Source organism: Dasypus novemcinctus, chromosome 3 (assembly GCF_030445035.2).
Source record: "Dasypus novemcinctus isolate mDasNov1 chromosome 3, mDasNov1.1.hap2, whole genome shotgun sequence".
NCBI classification, from domain to species: Eukaryota; Metazoa; Chordata; class Mammalia; order Cingulata; family Dasypodidae; genus Dasypus; species Dasypus novemcinctus.
In genome coordinates, this window is record NC_080675.1 from 840,427 (window position 1) to 859,320 (window position 18,894).

General features: G+C 48.8%; 1 long non-coding RNA gene and 1 pseudogene across 2 annotated transcripts in view; one reads left to right on the forward strand and one right to left on the reverse strand.

Annotated features, from left to right (window-relative positions):
- Positions 1 to 18,894, reverse strand: part of LOC101446272 (uncharacterized) — an 87,869-nt gene that overhangs the window by 13,764 nt on the left and 55,211 nt on the right. The gene's annotated exons all lie outside the window — the stretch shown is intronic.
- On the forward strand, positions 12,166 to 17,466 carry LOC105744198 (histone acetyltransferase p300-like; annotated as a pseudogene).

Below are 18,894 nucleotides of genomic sequence, written 5' to 3' on the forward strand. Positions count from 1 at the left end.
TTTTAATACCCTATTGAGATGTAATTCATGTATTATACAATGTACAGTATATAAACCATTGGTTCTTACTATACTCACAGCTGCTTAGCCATTGCCCTATCGGTATAGATCACTTTCGTCTTAGAAGAAACCCTGTCTCCATTAGCAGTCGTCCCCATAGCCTCCCTGCTCTAGTTTGCTGAAGGCTGCAAGTGTAACATACCAGAAGTGGATTGGCTTTTATAATGGGAATTTATTAGGCTAAAAGCTTCAGGTTCTGCGGCTGTAAAAATGTCCATATCAAGCCATCGTCAGAGACGCTGCCTCAGCCAGGCAGTCCGCTGGCGGTCCTGGCCTCCTGCTGCTGGGCAGGCTAAAGGCAGCTGGTCTCTGGTCTCTGCATTCTCCTCCAGGCAGCTGCCTTGCTCTCCGAGTTCAGCTGTGACACGTGGCTTGTCTCTGCCTTCTCCTTGAGCCTCTTTTTCACCTTTGGGCTAAAGGTGGCTTCTTCTCAGCCTCTGTGTTCCATTGATCCCAGTTTCTGGGTTCTCTCTCTCTGCTGCTTCATTCTGCGTGTCCCTGCTTTTAGTCCTCGGTTTATTTATTTATTTTTTTAAGATTTATTTTTATTAATTTCTCTCCCCTTCCCCCTGTTGTCTGCTCTCTGTGTCCATTCGCTGTATGTTCTTCTGTGTCCGCTTGTATTGTCAGGCGGCACCGGGAAACTGCCTCTCTCTCTTTTTTTAAAAAGATTTATTTATTTATTTATTCTCTCCCCTCCCCCCCCACCCCGGGTGTCTGTTCTCTGTGTCTATTTGCTGCGTCTTTGTCCACTTCTGTTGTTGTCAGTGGCATGGGAATCTGTGTTTCTTTTTGTTGCATCATCTTGTGTGTCAGCTCTCCGTGTGTGTGGCGCCATTCCTGGGCAGGCTGAACTTTCTTTTGCGCTGGGCGGCTCTCCTTATGGGGCACACTCCTTGTGTGTGGGGCTCCCCTACGCGGGGGACACCCCTGCGTGGCACGGCACTCCTTGCGCACATCAGCACTGCGCATGGGCCAGCTCCACATGGGTCAAGGAGGTCCGGGGTTTGAACCGTGGACCTCCCATGTGGTAGACGGACGCCCTAACCACCGGGCCAAGTCTTGTTTCATCAGTTCTCTGTGTGTGTGGCACCACTCCTGGGTGGGCTGCACTTTTTTCGCGTGGGGCGGCTCTGTGGGGCACACTTCTTGTGTGTGGGCACCTCTGCGTGGCATTGCCCTCCTTGCACGTGGGCCAGCTCACCACACGGGTCAGGAGGCCCTGGGTATCGAACCCTGGACCCTCCGTATGGTAGGTGGACGCTCTATCAGTTGAGCCACGTCTGCTGCCCTAGTCCTCCGTTTATAAGGGATTCCAATAAAAGGATTGGAACCCACTCTGGGTCCCACAATCTAATTAAAGGCCCTTAACTGACGTGATCTAATCACAACGTCCCTTTACTGACTCTACCAAAAGTTCTTTTGGTTAGAATGTTTGAAGTTCACCCTGCTTAGTTTAATAATGTGTAGGCCCCTTGCCCCTTCTGGAACTAGCCTTTTAAGGATCTGTGTCGTCTTGGCTTTTAAAGCACTGTCACACATGCCGTGGTGAGACCCTTGGCGGCGTAGCAGAAGACGTGTCTGTTGTTTGGAGAGTGTCTCACAGCCCTGGTGTCCGCTTCTTACTCTTTCTGCTCTCCGAGCAGCTTCGCTATCTTTGTAGATAATAATTTAAAAGGGAGAGGAGGTGGCCCAGGCAATTAGGCGTCTCCCTCCCACATCGGAGGTCCTGGGTTCATTTCCCAGTAACTCCTATAAAGAGAAGACCAGGGGAAGCGGAGTTGGCCCAACAGATAGGGCATCCGCCTACCGCATGGGAGGTCCAGGGTTCAAACCCCAGGCCTCCTGACCCGTGTGGAAATGGCCCATGCGCAGTGCGGATGCGCGCAAGGAGTGCCCTGCCACACGGGTGTCCCCACGTAGGGGAGCCCCGCACGCAAGGAGTGTGCCCCGGAAGAAGAGCCGCCCAGCACAAAAAAAAGTGCAGCCTGCCGTGGAATGGCGCTGCGCACATGGAGAGCTGACACAGCAAGATGATGCAACAAAATGCAACACAGATTCCGGGTGCCGCTGACAAGAATACAAGCAAACACAGAAAGAACACAGCGAATGGACACAGAGAGCAGACAGCTGGGGTGGGGAGGGCGGGAAAGGGGAGAGAAATAAATTTTTTTTAAAACCTTTAAAAAAAAAGAGAGAGAAGACCAGCACACAACAAATGGACACAGCAAATGCAAGCAGTGAGGGGTGGCAGAAATAAATGGATAATGATTTAAAGAAATAATGGTTGTCAGTCAACTCTTCGGTGATAGAGAGAAGTCACAGCCTCTACATTACTTGGAAAATTAGGGGTAATAGGAGGGTACTTGAGTCATCTGCCTTAAATATTCTGCCTCTGGGATAACATTTGGTGTTTTGTTCTCCTTAGGATGACTTTGACATTGTCAAGAGCCCCCTGGATCTGTCTACCATCAAGAGGAAGTTGGACACGGGACAGTATCAGGAGCCCTGGCAGTATGTGGATGATATTTGGCTTGTGTTCAACAGTGCCTGGTTGTATCATCGGAAGACATCGCAAGTGTACAAATACTGTTCCAAACTGTCTGAGGTCTTTGAACAAGAAATTGATCCAGTCATGCAAAGCCTTGGATATTGCTGTGGCAGAAAGGTAAGAAATGACTGTCAGGCCTAGCTATAAATTTTCTAGGGTATCTAGAGGTAAAAGAAAGTTCTACTTCTGGCTTTTAAGGGTCTTTAATGCCTTGTTTATACTTATTTGCGTGGGACCCGGTAATGTCTGATTATATAGGATGGACTTTCTGTAAAGACACTTTTTGCACAGATGTGAACTGTATTGAGAACTCCACCCATGAGAATCCTGAACGCTCACATTGCAAGCGCATCTGGAGCAAGCCCTTTACCATAGCCGTCTGTGTGCAAACCGCCTGGCACGTAACGGTTTTTCCAGGCATAGTAATTCACATTTCCCAGCTCTGCTTGTCCTGCTGAGTTCTGTGATAAGTTGGGAGCGCTACGCCCACCTCAGGGTGGCTTGGAGGGTTTCCCTTCTGTTAACGGTCTCGGGAATTGCAGTAGCCCAGTGTGGGTGACACGAGCGAGGACCACGGCGTTGCTGGCTTCTGTTTCTGGTTTGCCAGTGTAACTGTTCAGACTCGGCCTTCAGCCTCTGTGCTATGTAATGCATGGTTTCTTTTGCAGCTGGAGTTCTTTCCACAGACGCTCTGTTGCTATGGTAAACAACTGTGCACAATCCCTCGTGATGCCACTTACTACAGTTACCAGAACAGGTAAGCTTGACCGTGTGTGGCCCGTGGTCCGTGTGTCCGTGTGTCCAGGGAGAGCACGTGCATGGGCCAGCACGCACACAGCTGTGGTTCATTGGCAGCGTGCTTGAAAACAGCTGTACAACACGAGTTCTGTTCTTCGCATTCTGTCTTTGCAGAATTACAAAATTTTCTATCAGAAAATAGAACAGCATTGTATCAGGTGTCTGAGCCCCTATTTTTATAAGAAAGAAGCCTGAGGAACCCAAGGCCTTGGAAAGTTCAGTAATTCTGAATTGGTGGCAGAGATGGGACTGCATCCCAATCCCCCTTCTCTGTCCATCCAAACACTGTATATAGCTCACCCAACCTCAGGCAAAACTGCGATTTACTAATTAATTATAATTAGCCTTTCTGCTGGTCCATGAAATTGGTGACTATCTCTTTTCTGAAAACTACCTGGAAACTTTGAACCAAAGCTTGTTAGCCAGCTTACATCTTTTTGGAAATGTTTCCCTTTGTAGCCAGTCCTTAAGTGGTTCTCCTGGGAGTGTTTGAAAACAAGGGTCCCAAGTCTTTACTTTGCCTCTAGTAAGCAAATAAAAACGAGAAATTCCAAAATTAGCTCTGCTGCACCAGACTTTTCCCTACAAAAACTGACTTATTACAGGATGGGTATGGCTCTAATAAATGAAGCACTTCTGCCTTACTTTCTCCTGCCAATAATGACCTTAATCTCATAAATTGCATTCACTACTATCTTAACCAGGATCTGACTCCTGTTTTGAGCAGTCGGCCCATGAGAAACCTTGCATGGAGTGTTTATTTGGGGCTCTGATAAACTAATAGAAAGGCTGGCTGCTTAATTCCCTGTGTTTCTTTAACGATGCCCAGCTCAGGTTGGTGTTTCTCGCTGAGCTTGTGTGCTATAGGCGCATTTCTAGCTTTGTAAAAGTCACTCAAACTTTTCGTTTTATTTACAAAAGTTATGTGCATTCCTAATACTTTGTAGTCATTAGAATTCAGTTTTTTACTCACTGAAACCTTGGATAAGTTGGGACTCAAGTTTTTAAAAACACCTTATTCTCAAAAAGCAGGTAACGATGGGCATAGGACTTTCCTCAGTGTACAATCTTGAAATTTACACCATTTTTAGATTTTTAACATCATTCTGCACCATTTGTTCATCTTTGTACCAAAGTACAAAGGTCCAAGGTGACCACGTACCTGCGACACACCAGTGCCATTCCTTGCCTTTTAAAATGTGTCAGTCGATGGCTATAGTCAGTATTTAACTGCTTATGCAGGCTTTTTGGTGAAAAACACATTCTTTACTTTTGTGGCTTCCTTTGGATCAAAAGGACGATCTCTTATTGTTTTTTTAAAATGATTGCTTTGTGCTACTGAATCCATAGTGGATTTTTTTCCTTTAGATAGCTATGTTTACATAATGGTCAGAATAGCGATTCTTCCCTCCCCAAGATATTTATCCCTCTTGATTTTTTTTATTTCCATCAAGGAACATTAATTACTGAAATGAAATGGTATGGGTCTAAGTGGAACTTTTTTATTTTATTTGCTGTAATCGTTTGCTACTTGTGATCCCATTTGAGATATTTAATGCTGATCTGTGCTTTGCCTTGGCTTTCCGCTCTGTGTTTTCCTGTCTTGCTTTTATGTTTTTGTTGTCCTGCAATCCCTCATTTCTTCGTTTGCTTTGTGTGTTTTTTTTCTCACTCATGCTTGTTGTTGTCTGCACTTGGTTTTGATTGCAAAAAAAAAAAAAAAACAGAACAAAACACACAAAAAAACAAAACAAAACCCAAACTGTGGGGCCCAAAAATCTGCGTGGCCTTGGTGACCTGCACTCTGCGCCCGCCCCCGCTTGGCTGCTGTGGTTGCGGCTTCGCTGCTGGGCTTGGGCTGTGCTGTGGGGGAAGCGCTCACCCCAGCACCGGCTTCTTGCCCGCAGGTTTCATTTCTGTGAGACGTGTTTCAGTGCAATCCAAGGGGAGAGCGTTTCTTTGGGGGATGACCCTTCCCAGCCTCAAACGTAAGTAACTTCATTATTTTGAAAAGTGCTGTCTTATTTCTATTTGATGTCAGGTGATTATGTTCAGTTTCTAAGGTCCAGCGCTACACTTTCCAATTACTGGCCATTAACTACTTACTGCCATTTAAATATAGATTAATTAAAATTAATTTTTTTTTCTTCAGTTGCACTAAGCACATTTCAGGCTTTTGGACACACAGAGATAGAACATTTCCACCAGTGCAGAAAGTTCTGTTTGACAACCCTGATCTAGAGAGTTCATCGGCATTAGAATATTAAAAGGTTAATGCAGAGGAACTTATGCTTAATTCTTCTGTGTTTGGGGGTACTGTATTACATCTTACAGCCTTCTTTAGTAGGCTAACAGAATACCTAAATCGCTGTCACAGTGAATTGAATTTAGCAAACTATAGGAATTGAGGAGTTCATGAAAGTGACTTACTAGAAGGAGCCTGGGCCGGGCTTTCGCAGTCTCATAGGCTCTCACCGTGTGGTAAATCTGCCCAGAAACGGTCTAAGAGCACTTCTGTAAGTTTTCTTGTTGTTTGATGTTTAGGAGGCACTGGAGATTGAAACTAAGGCCTCGTGCATGGGAAGCAGGCACTCAACCACTGAGCTATACCCGCTCCCAGTTTTTAAAGATTTAGACTCTAAGACTGTATTTTCAACTTGAAATATTTTGTTAAAAAAAAGAACTGTTTACTGTATAGTTCTGATAGTTTTCAGGTTCATATTTTCTGGTGTAAACTAGAATAAACAATAACTATTCAGAACATTCCACAAGAATAAAAGTGGAATGACAGAATTGTCGTGTTACTGTTAAAACAGGCATTCTGAAGGGGACAAAAAGGTTACTATTTCCAAATTGGGTTCTGAAGTTGCACTTTCCCTTTCGGTCACTATTGAAATGCAGTATAGCAGGGGTTGAGTACTGTTCTGGAAAACAGATACTGGAGACTCTTCTGTCTTAAGAGACACTCTGGCCGCTGGCTAAACCGTGGGTGTCCGCTGTTAGGTAAGCGTTCCTAACGTAGGAAGAGAAGCCAGCTTTGCCGTTGGAAAAGAGGACTTTCACTGCACTCGGGAGCGCACGTAGGCCGAGCGGCTGGCCCAGCGCCCTGCAGCTCAGGGCAGCGCCGCTCAGACTCGGAAGAGCCTGGAAATCTCCTGATGCAGCGGGTCTGCAGGGCCTGAGAGGGGGCACTTCTGACAAAGCCCCAAGGCCTTCTGTTGCTGCTCGTCTTCAGACCCCCTGAGTCGAAAAGTAAGGCCTCAGGCCATTCAGGAAAGGGCGTTTCCAGAGAGGAGCCTCTCCCCCAGGGTTTTGCTCCCCAGACCCCTTTGCTGGCCAGGTGGAAATCGTGGACTCCTTACACATCCATGCTGTCCTGTGTGTTCTTTAATAAATACGTCATGCCCACACCTGTACATCCCCACAGGAATAATGCTTACTGGAATTTCAGTTCAAGCTCGCGGGCTCCTTGTCAGGAACCCCTGCTCTGTGTCTGCTGTAACTGTGTGAGAAATAGTTTAGACGTTGAGGCGTGTCTTCATTTTTGTAAGGAAAAATGGCATTTGTGAAAGTCTTCCTCCTCCAGATAGAGTTGATTTGTTAGTTTTTGTACATAGTGAGTCTATAAGCATTGTGTTGTGCTGGATTTCAGGATAGGAGACATGAAAAAAATTTTAAATACATAGTATGAAATATAGAATTTTTACCCTTCACAATTACCTTTTTTCCCCCTGGGGGGTGGGTGGTAATTATAAATGACCTGAAACACGTATTCTTAAGGTTGAAAAGCTTTATTGGGGAAACGGACTTTGGCCCAATGGTAAGGGCGTCCATCTACCACATGGGAGGTCCGCGGTTCAAGCCCCGGGCCTCCTTGACCCGTGTGGAGCTGGCCCACGGGCAGTGCTGATGCGCACAAGGAGTGCCGTGCCACACAGGGGTGTCCCCCGCGTAGGGGAGCCCCACGCGCAAGGAGTGCACCCATAAGGAGAGCCGCCCAGCGCGAAGGAGGGAGCAGCCTGCCGAGGAATGGCGCCGCCCACACTTCCCGTGCCGCTGACAACAACAGAAGCGGACAAAGAAACAAGAGGCAGCAAAAAGACAGAAAACAGACAACCGGGGGAGGGGAGGGGAATTAAATAAATAAAAATAAATCTTTAAAAAAAAAAGAAAAGCTTTACTGATATAACATGCTGTTTGACTAGACTCTTCTAGGAAAAAAAAAAGAATATTATTTCTAAATAGAGGTTTACCTCCCACTATAAAAACCACCTTGTGTAGCTTAGTCTAGGAACATTAAACTATAAAAAGATAAAAATATCTCAAACACCAGAAACAGTAGGCAAGATAAAGAAGAAGGAGCTAATTAGCTATTGCTAGTTCTGCCCAGGATCTCCATTTTCCTATAAGGGGAAGTAGATTTCCTATAAAGAAAGTCCTTTTCAAAAGCACAAGCATTCCTTTACGTAATCAAGCACTTTGTGTTAGCCAAGCACCTACTTGTTTAATATATGTTTAGTATAGTCCTAGAGGACTTAATCCATTTATAGTTCCCTTTAGTTAGAAGAGTGATCAGATTGTTGTCTCTTGGTATCACTCTTTCTCATTGTATTTATCTTCTCTCCTTAGTACGATAAATAAAGAACAATTTTCCAAAAGAAAAAATGACACACTGGATCCTGAACTGTAAGTGGTTTCAGAATCTCCTTGAATGTTCAGTGAACTTTAATTTTCCTTCTTCCGTCCCTTACTGGTTTGTGTGGTTATCTGTATTCTTGGGCTAACTCTACATGGTCCTAATATAGCTCAGGGAAATGTGGAAAACATTAAGTGTTAGGGTTGTTAGCATACTTACAACTAGTATATATTTCATTGAATCTACCTAATACTTTGATGTTTCGTACATATATAAAAAACCCAAGTGGAACACCACGCTACCTGTCCTCAGTCTGTATGTTCCATCTTGTCGTCCTCTGCGTTTCATGCAGGTGATCGCTGCTCATAGAGCAGGTGGGGCGTCCATATCCCCCCCTTGTCATGAGGCCTTTAAGACTAAGGGGCGCTGACCTGCGCCACTCCTCCAGTGTCCCTAGAGATGGGGGGCTGGCAGACGCACTTGGAAGCGGCAGAGGTCGTGAGCTTTGCCTTCTCGCTACCTTTACACTGTCACAGTTAAAATGACTGCTTTTGACATTGCTCTACCTGTAACACTAAAGAGCTTTTAAAAACAAAAGATATTTTTCCAATCCCTTGCGAGTGACTTGGCTCCATCTTTGTAAGAAATCAAGGGGCATATGCTAAACTTTGAATTGATTAAAGTTTTGGAATTAATCTTGGATTTGGTTCTGCATTTCCAGGTTTGTTGAATGTAAAGAGTGTGGCAGGAAGATGCATCAGATTTGTGTACTTCATCATGAGGTCATCTGGCCCTCTGGGTGAGGAATATACCAATATTTTCTCTAGGATTTTATCACAGAGTTTTTACAGATTGCTCTGGAGATTGGGAAAAGTTCATTAAAATCCAATTTTAAAACATGAAATAACCTAGAATTCAAAAATAAAAATAGAGGGAAGTGGACTTGGCCCAGAGGATAGAGCGTCCGTCTACCACATGGGAGGTCTGTGGTTCAAACCCCGGGCCTCCTTGACCCGTGTGGAGCTGGCCCATGCGCAGTGCTGATGTGCACAAGGAATGCCGTGCCACGCAGGGGTGTCCCCCACATAGGGGAGCCCCATGCGCAAGGAGTGCGCCCCGTAAGGAGAGCCGCCCAGCGCGAAAGAAAGTGCAGGCTGTCCAGGAATGGTGCTGCACACATGGAGAGCTGACACAAGATGATGCAACATCAAAGAGATACGGATTCCCGTGCAAATGGACACAGAGAACAGACAACTGGGGCAGGGGAAGGGATCTTTAAAAAAAAAAACAACAAATAAAAATAGACCTCTCTCCAGGATTGAACCCCATATGTTGGAGGCAGGTGCTCAACCACCGAGCTGTACCTGCTCCCCTACCCCTTTCTCTTATTGTTTTAACCTGTACATGTCTTGTATTATGCTTTTCCCCCCACTTAATGGCATATCATTTTGGCTTTTTCCACAAGTTTTCTTAGTTTTGAATGAATATATGACTGCATGGACATGTAATTATAAACAGACATTTTGATGTTTTTGTGGGTTTTTTTCCTAATTTTACAGTTTTACTATAAAAGTGAAATGCTTTTGAAAGATTTAACAGTGGAAATAAGAAATCTCTAGTACCTGGAAACTAGTAAACTGGTGTTATTACAGATGCTGTTAAATTAGCCAGATGTTGACTATTTCTACTGCAGTAGGAAAATTGAAAAATGCAGAGGGGGCGGGGGGTTTGCACTGCAGCATTCCTTCCACCACGTGAGCACCACCCTGTGGTGACAAACTGCGTCATGACCGCCCTGGTGGGGTGTGTTTTCACACCTTTTGCAGGGAGAGGGCTTTGAACTGCAGGGCGGTAGTCAAAGTATCAATTGCCCAACAAGAGGCAAAGTTGCCTAACGATGACTCAATACAGCCTAAAGAGCCTGCTCTTCTTGGGCCCCAAGCTCTGTGTCGGGATCGTCACTGTATTGCCCTCTACACACACCAGTGGCTTTACTGGCAGCGGGTAGTTTTTTTCCCCACTGTGGCACTTAGCCTTTGGCTGCATGGGCTGCCCACTGCAGGAATGGGGCTGATCCAGCTCTGTTTCAAAGGAAAGTGGGAGCTGGCGCTGCTTCGAGGGGCTTTCAGTGGAACAGGGTCTCCACGCAGTTGATGCTGGAGAAGAGCAGGTCGGGGTGGGGCTCGTGAACAGTTTTCCAAAAATGATTCTAAGGAAAATTGCTGTAGGGGGAGTTAGTGACTACTTCTTTATTTTCACTCTGGCTTGTCTTTTAAATGTGACTTTTTTAGAGCTCTCCTTGTTACATTGTGGGTAAGAAAGCTTAAAATATTTGCAGTAATTCTTGCAACTTCAGAAGGCTCAGCTGGCTAGAGACAATGTTTTATTCCTGTATTGAGCTTCCTTTTTCTTAAAAATAATTTATGCTTATTATAAAATATAAGCAATATGAAAGTTTATAAAGTTTTAAAAATGAAAGTCTCTCACCTGCCCTTCCATACCCAAATTCCTCTCCGCAGTAAATACTTTTGCATCTTGTCATACATTATGGACATCCTTCCATGTCTGTTGTTATTGTAATGAGTGCATAGTATTCTATAACCCATCACGTCCAAGAGTACGGCTCTGACTGCCCTCCACCCAATCAGAGGTACCACTTGAAATTCAGGTGCCCATTGCTGGCTTCTAATTTGGTTAGGAGTGTGAAGTTGTAATGGGTGAAAAGACATAATGGCCAGAAAGAGTATGGTATGTTTGGTTTGGGAATGCGTCATCTTAACTGTCCATGTGGTAAATAAATCAGTAGTATTGAAATGTCTGACAGGTACAGAAAATACTGTTCAACATTGCTCTTCTTTGGTCAGAGTAATCAGGATAAGGATATGAAGAGCAGCCTGAGATTAGAAATGGGAAACTTTACCTGCCTCTTTTCAGGAAATTAGCTTAAATCTAAGTTGTGTTAAATACTTTTTTTTTTTTAGGAGATATTGGGATTAAACCCAGGACACTCATACGTGGGAAGCAGGCACTCAACCACTTGAGAGTTGGTTTTAACTTCTCTAGAGTTCATCATCTAGTATTTTACAACCAACAGTATCATGTAATGAATATTACAGATAAAGTTAGCAACGAGCACAGATGGAGGGAATGTGTTTTTAGCCCCACGAACTCAAATGTTTTTCCCCGTTTTGCACAGGAGAGTATGCATATCTTATCTCGATTGTGTTCATTTCTTCCGTCCTGAATGCTTGAGGACGGCAGTCTGTCATGAAATTCTAATTGGATATTTGGAGTATGTCAAGAAACTAGGGTAAGTATATTGATAATGAATGCTATTTTTAAAAACCGTTCATTGATTCAGTTAAGCCTTTGGGTACAGTTTGATTTGAAGAGCTAGACCCTAAAACTACATGTGATCCTTTTACACCTGAGTGTAGAGACCCAAAAACACAGCAAACTTTCAAGACATGAAAAATCTTAAGACTGGCCCCTTACCTTTAAATGTACAGTGTATTGGTAGTATCCTTGAAAATATCTGCTAATTCTCCTTGCAGGTTGTTCATCTTAAGAATTGTCATTTTATTTAGCATTCTTGTTGAAATGGAGCCATTTTCCTTTCCATTGTAGGTTTCATTTGGTCTTAATATGCAAACTTGGGATTTGGGGGTCCAGAGCTAAGATCTCACCTCAGTGACTGAAATTCTCAACATTCCTCTGTGATCCACAAAAGAAGTAGTCATTTTGCTATCTAATATTAGTGCTATGTAGTATGCCTAGTTCCGGCCTAAGAGTTTTGCTCTAATGCTGGGTTGAACACTTTGTTGTCTTGGGGAGAAATCATAGGTTTCTGTATGGCTCCACCTTGTGGTGTAAAATGTAGCAGCATTCTTTCCAGAACAGATGATCTTTTCTCTTGACTGTGACCGTTTTGAAAATCATCTTTTCCTTTTGCTTTGTTTTGATAGGTATACGACAGGGCATATTTGGGCATGTCCTCCGAGTGAAGGAGATGACTGTATCTTCCGTTGCCATCCTCCCGACCAGAAGACGCCCAAGCCCCAGCGACTACAGGAGTGGTACGAAAAGATGCTTGGCAAGGCGGCGAAGGAGGGAGTCGTCCATGACTGTGAGGTCAGTTGGAGCACGGAAATGAAGCAGTGAAAATGGAAACAAACTGCATAGAACAGAATATAGAGCCAGCAACATTAGTAACAAAAGCCTTATATTTTTGTTCTAACTAGGTCATTTGCAAAATTATACCGATTGCACAAAAGAAAAACACTTCAACAAAATATTTTTAAGATGAGTATATGTGACAAAATGTTTTAGCCGTTTGTTAAATTCAGTCAATTGAATATATCAGTGTTTTGATATTTTTACAAATCTTTGAAAGAAAAAACTAAGCTTTAGAAGAGTTGTAGATCAGCAAAAATCTGTTTTAAAGATGTGACTAAAAGTGTATTCTTAATAGTCATGTTATTTTTAAAATTCAGAAAATAGGCTATGTCATGATATGAACTTAAATTACTAAATTTCTCATCTGTACTCATTCATGGGGAAGAAAATAGCCAGTGGGTATTTTCCCAAACATTCCTGCAAGTCATTCTCTAACCATGCAGTTTCTCGTGTCTTAGCTTGAGTTGTGTGCACATGTCTTAGTTAGTAAGCTGCTGAATTCCAAGGATGGGTGCAAGGTGGGTCCTTCCTGTTTCCTGTGTGCTTACTTAGCTGTGACTGCTTCTATAGAACCACTGCTTCTGCAGAATGTCCCTCAGATTGGATTTGTCTGATTTGTTTCCTCATGAGTAAAACCTGGTTAAACTAGATTTATCTTAAAGCAAAATGTCCATGGTACCTGTGCTTTACCTGCACTAGACAACTCTTATGTTGAAGGAACTACTGAATGAAATGGAAAAGATAACAAGATGTGAATTTCAGGTCCACCGTAGTCAGTCTCAGGAGAGATCTCTGTGTGAAGCAGGAGATGTGCCGATACCATTTAGTATCATTGTGGTGTTACCTTGTAAAACCAATGCGGAATTTTCCAGCCTGTGTCCAGCCTGACTCAGCTGCCTGCCACTGACCCGCCAAGACCTGAGTCTCTAGCTCCAGAATCAGAGTGAGGCTCTGTTTTGCAGGTCTTTCCTGCGATCCGTCTCATCGCTGGCCCTGCAGCCGACTCCCTGCCTCCCTTCGCTGACCCTGACCCTCTCGTCCCGTCATCTGATGGACGTTTGGCAGGCCTTCCTCACCGTAGCAAGCGACAAGCACCTGGAGTTCTCTTCACTCCGAAGAGCCCAGTGGTCAACCCCGTGCATGCGGGTGGAGCTGCACACCCAGCGCCAGGGCCGCTCTGTCTACACCTGCCGCGAGTGCAGGCACCACGTGGAGACCAGATGGCGCTGCACTGTCTGTGAGGTACGCCCCCGCTTCGTGGGCAGGAGAGGGCCTGGAGGGCTGGGATCGCCTGCAGTGCGATGCCCCGACATGTTCCACAGGCCCCTTGGGCCTTCCCGGGCTCCTCCATTGCCAGGGGTGGCGAGGCAAGGTGGAAGGGCCTGGCCTCCAGTCTGATTAGTACAGCTGGAGAGACTGGTTTTGACTCTTTAAAGGAAGCTTTTAGCCCAAGCAGAACACGTAAAGTGCTTTTGAATGACCTACGTTTTTTTCCCAGGACTGTGATTTGTGCATCTCCTGCTGTAACACTGAAAACCATGACCACAAAATGGAGAAGCTAGATCTTGGCTTAGATGATGAAAGCAACGACCAGCAGGCTGCAGCCACCCCGAGCCCAGGAGTCTCTCGCCGCCTGAGCATCCAGCGCTGCATCCAGTCTCTGGTCCGTGCCTGCCAGTGCCGAAATGCTAATTGCTCTCTGCCCTCCTGTCGGAAGATGAAGTGGGTTGTGTGGCACACCAGGTGTTGCAAACGAAAAATCAAGAGTCAGTGCCCCATCTCTAAGCAGCTCGTTGCCCTTTGTTGCTACCATGCCAAGCACTGCCTGGAGAATAAGTGCTCAGTGCTGTTCTGCCTCAACATCAAGCAAAAGTTCCGACAGCTGCAGCACCGTCTCCAGGAAGCCCAGATGCTCCGCAGGAGGATGGCCAGCATGTAGTGGACAGGAGTGGTGGGGCAGCAGCAGGACCTGCCCTCGCCGACTCCTGCCACTCCAACACCGACTGCCCCATAGCCCGCCACCCCTCAGACGCCCCAGCCCCAGCCCACCTCTCAGCCTCAGCCTACCCCTCCCAACAGCATCCCCCCTACCTGCCCAGAAGTCAAGTGCTGGCCTGGTGTCCCAGGGGAAGGCAGCAGGCCTGGTAGCCCCTCCGACCCCCTCAGGCTGCTCAGCCCCCGCTTCCTGGGCCTCCACCTGCAGCAGTGGAGATGGCAGTGCAGATGCAGAGGGCAGCCGAGACGCAGCGCCAGATGGCCCACGTGCAAATTTTTCAAAGGCCAATCCAGCAGCAGTTGCCCCAGGTGACTCCGATGGCTCCCATGGGAATGAGCCCCCCCCATGGCCAGAGCTCCCAGTGGACCTTGGAGCCAGGGATGGGGCCCACAGGGATCCAGCAGCAGCCACCCTGGGCCCAAGCAGGTGGCCTCGGCCCAGCACCTACGACCCCGGACGCCAAGGCCAGCCTTGATGTCGGTGGCCCAGCAGGGCCAGCCCTTGAACATGGCTCCCCACCAGGACTGCCCAGGCAGGCGGGAGCCCACTCACACCGGGCCTGTGTCTCCACGGGCCTTACAAACCTCTGCGGACTCTCAGGTCTCCCAGCTCTCCCTGCAGCAGCAGCAGGTGCTTATCATCCTTCATGCCAACCCGCAGCTGTTGGCTGCACTCATCAAGCAGCAGGCTGCCAAGCACGCCAGCTCTCATCCGCAGTCCCTGCCCGGGCAGCCCGGCATCCCCCAGGGCCAGCCAGGGCTGCAGCCCCCCACCGAGCCAGGCCAGCAGGGGTCCACTCCAGCCCAGCCATGCAGAACATGGATCCCATGCAGGCAGGCGTCCAGGGGGCTGGTCTGCCCCAGCAGCAACCACAGCAGCAACTCCAGCCACCCACAGGAGGGATGAGCCCCCAGGCTCAGCCGACAAACAAGAATCACAGCACCGTGCCTTCTCAGCTCCGCGATACGTCGAGACGACAGCAGATGATGCAACAGCAGCAGCAGGGAGCAGGACCGGGGATAGGACCTGGAATGGCCAGCCATAACCGGTTCCAGCAACCCCAAGGGGTCAGCTACCCCCGCAGCAGCAGCGGATGCAGCATCACAGGCAACAGATACAACAAGGACGTACGGGGCAGACGGGCAGCTCCCCCAGGCCTGGAGTGCCGGCAGGAGCCAGTCTGCAGGCCTATCAGCAACGACTCCTTCACAACGGTGGGGCCCCTGCTCAGCCCAGCCCCATGAGCCCCCAGCAGCACCTGCTCCCAGATCAGGCCCAGGCCCCACACCCACAAGGCCAGCAGATGCCTCCCACCCATAGCCCACATCGAGACACCGTCTTCAAAGGCCCGGAGGCCCCAGTCCTCAGGGTAAGTAGAAAGAAAGTTTCTACTAAAACAAATTCTGGTCAGACTTTGCCAGGACACTGTCACGTTGGGTCACCACCCTGCCCATTGCTTTGCTGCGGCTGCGCATGGCTCCAAAGACCCGCTCCAGCTTAGCCCTTTGAAATGGCGACCTTTCCTCGCCGCCCAGGACCTGGCACCAGGTCAGGAGACCCAGGAACTCCCCAAATACTTTATCCACCTAGGGAAGCTCACCAAGTCATCCAGGAGCTCTGGAACAAAATCCTCCCAGCCCCAACGTGAGTTACTGATGTGGGCTATGGGTGGGAGGCTCTTGTCTCTTCAGAGATAACCTTAACCTAAGCTGTCTGTCCTGACTTGTGGGTGTGGGATGGTGAGAGGCTGCAGTCCTGCCCTTGGTAACCATGGCAACAACTCCAGTCCCAGGAAACAGTTTATCAATGCAAACTCTATAAACTTTAAATATGCAGGGAAAGTGCAAACCAAATGTGCTAAAAGCTTATCTAGAATGTATGAAGTCCACGCTAAAAGCTTACCTAGGATGTGGAAGATAGATGCTAATTCAAACCTGTGGGAGGAGGGGCACCCGGCAGCCTCAGTGGCAAACAGTGCGGCAAGAGGTGACACCACCTCTGCCCACTGGGCCTAGACAAGGTGACCACGCCTGACTAGGCCTTTGCTGCTAAGGGCTGGCCGGCACCGCCCTCCCCCTTCCTATCTCCCGCCTAGCCCAGCTCTCACTTCCCCTCCCCCCTCCCTTAAACCTAATCTCTTAGTACGCTGTTTGCCCAGCAACAGCTTACAACCACCTACCAGCTTAGTAACACTGTCAGCCTATCAAGAGTTAGCACATACTCTACCGGCCAATCACTAGCCCAATGCCAGAACATTGCCTTATATGGAAACAGCATTTGCCCTAGCCAATCAGAACCCGCCACACCACTCCCCAATCCTATAAATCTGTATCCCCTTCCGCAATAGACCAGACTTGTGCCATCAGCCTGTCTCCGCGACTTCTTCCTGGGTCGTGCGCCCTCCACGCCTTCGGAGCCCCCGAGGGAAGCCTCAGCGGCCGTACGAGGCTTTCTTCCCCACGCCAGAGACCCCTCTCGTCCCACAATGGGACCCCACTCGTCCCTTAACAGGGACCCCGCTCGTCCCACAACGGGACCCCACTCGTCCCACAACGGGACCCCACTCGTCCCTTAACAGGGACCCCGCTCGTCCCACAACGGGACCCCACTCGTCCCTTAACAGGGACCCCGCTCGTCCCACAACGGGACCCCGCTCGTCCCGCAACAGGGACCCCGCTCGTCCCACAACGGGACCCCACTCGTCCTGCAACAGGGACCCCGCTCGTCCCGCAACAGGGACCCCGCTCGTCCCTTAACAGGGACCCCGTTTCGTCCCTCAACTGGCGCCCAATGTGGGGCCAAAGCAACCCCACCACTGCACCGCTCCGAGGGTAAGGGCCCCGAGAACCTCCGCCGCCTCACTCCATAACCTGGCGGCCCCCCCCCTCTTCTCACCCCTATCTTTTCGCTCTGCATTGCTGCTCCTGAACCTTGGTGACCTCATACAATCCACGGCGGTCTGGGAGAATCGCTGGATGGCTTTCTCCTTCCATGTCGGGGGCTTATACCGACCCACTATGATCAAGAGGCACCAATAAAACTCTCAGGAGCACGTGCCTGAGCACCTCCACCCCTGCCTTCACCTCTGCCTCCTCCCCTGTTCCCCTCCGCGTCCTCCCCCCCCAACGTCGAGAGCCCCGGCATATTAAAAACAAAGGGGGAGATGTGGGAGGAGGGGCACCCGGCTTGCCTCAGTGGCAAACAGTGCGGCAGGAGGTGACACCGCCTCTGCCCACTGGGCCTAGACAAGGTGACCACGCCTGACTAGGCCTTTGCTGCTAAGGGCTGGCCGGCACTGCCCTCCCCCTTCCTATCTCCCGCCTAGCCCAGCTCTCACTTCCCCTCCCCCCTCCCTTAAACCTAATCTCTTAGTACGCTGTTTGCCCAGCAACAGCTTACAACCACCTATCAGCTTAGTAACAGTGTCAGCCTATCAAGAGTTAGCACATACTCTACCGGCCAATCACTAGCCCAATGCCAGAACATTGCCTTATATGGAAACAGCATTTGCCCTAGCCAATCAGAACCCGCCACACCACTCCCCAATCCTATAAATCTGCATCCCCTTCTGCAATAAACCAGACTTGTGCCATCAGCCTGTCTCCGCGACTCCTTCCTGGGTCGTGCGCCCTCCACGCCTTCGGAGCCCCCGAGGGAAGCCTCAGCGGCCGTACGAGGCTTTCTTCCCCACGCCAGGGACCCCTCTCGTCCCACAATGGGACCCCGCTCGTCCCACAACGGGACCCCGCTCGTCCCTTAACAGGGACCCCGTTTCATCCCTCAAAACCTATTGAGCACTGGAACAAAGAACGATTTAGCCCTTCCTCTGCATAAAAGGAACTCAGGATTCTTGTTGCCGGCTTGGGTTTGAAACAGAAAGCTCCCGAGTCCAGCTGGCCATCAATAAACCGTTTTTCCTTCTCAAAATCATTCCTGAGTCCTGGCCTTTCTATACGCAAATAATTGAACCTCTCTCAACTGCTACAACATTACCTCTGCCTGACGTTGAACCTGGAGACCAGGCTTGACCAAAACCTGGCAGGAGAACAGGCCTCAGTCCCTAGTAGGGCCAAATGGAAGGGACTTCACTCTGTGGGCCTCGTCTCCCCCACAGTGGTTAACGGTGAAGGAAGTGCCACTGGTGCACTTAGCCCGAGGAAGCAGCTGCCCGAGGAAGCACTGGCTCGCCAGGAGCACCTGACGGGATGTCCGAGTGCCAGCCGTGGGAGGCCCGAAGCACCTCTCCAAGAGACAGAGCGAAGCAGAGTCTGTCACAGCCAGCTGCTCCCCTAACCGGCAGGAAGCAGCTACAGAGGAAAGCCCGCCGCCCTTCAGCGCCCCTCGAGAGTAAGGGTGTAAACTCTCCGAGGGGGCATTGAGGCAGGTTAGTTTAGGAAAAGAGAAGCCGAGTCGCAGCTGAGGCCTGGCAGAGACGTGGCCACAAAGCCCCACCTGGAGACCCCCTGAGGGAAGGGCCAAGAACAAAGGTGGGAAGACCCCGTGAGACCCCGGCCACGAGATCCCATTTGGAACAAGATTCTGTGCGGGGCGAGGGGAAGCCTGGGTCCCCTCAAGGGGCCTCACCACTGGTCCCTGAGAACCGACAGGTGGGACAACCAATCAGAGCAGCAAGCAGCACCCCCCCCAACATCAGGAGGGGGAGTGGCTTCATAAAGC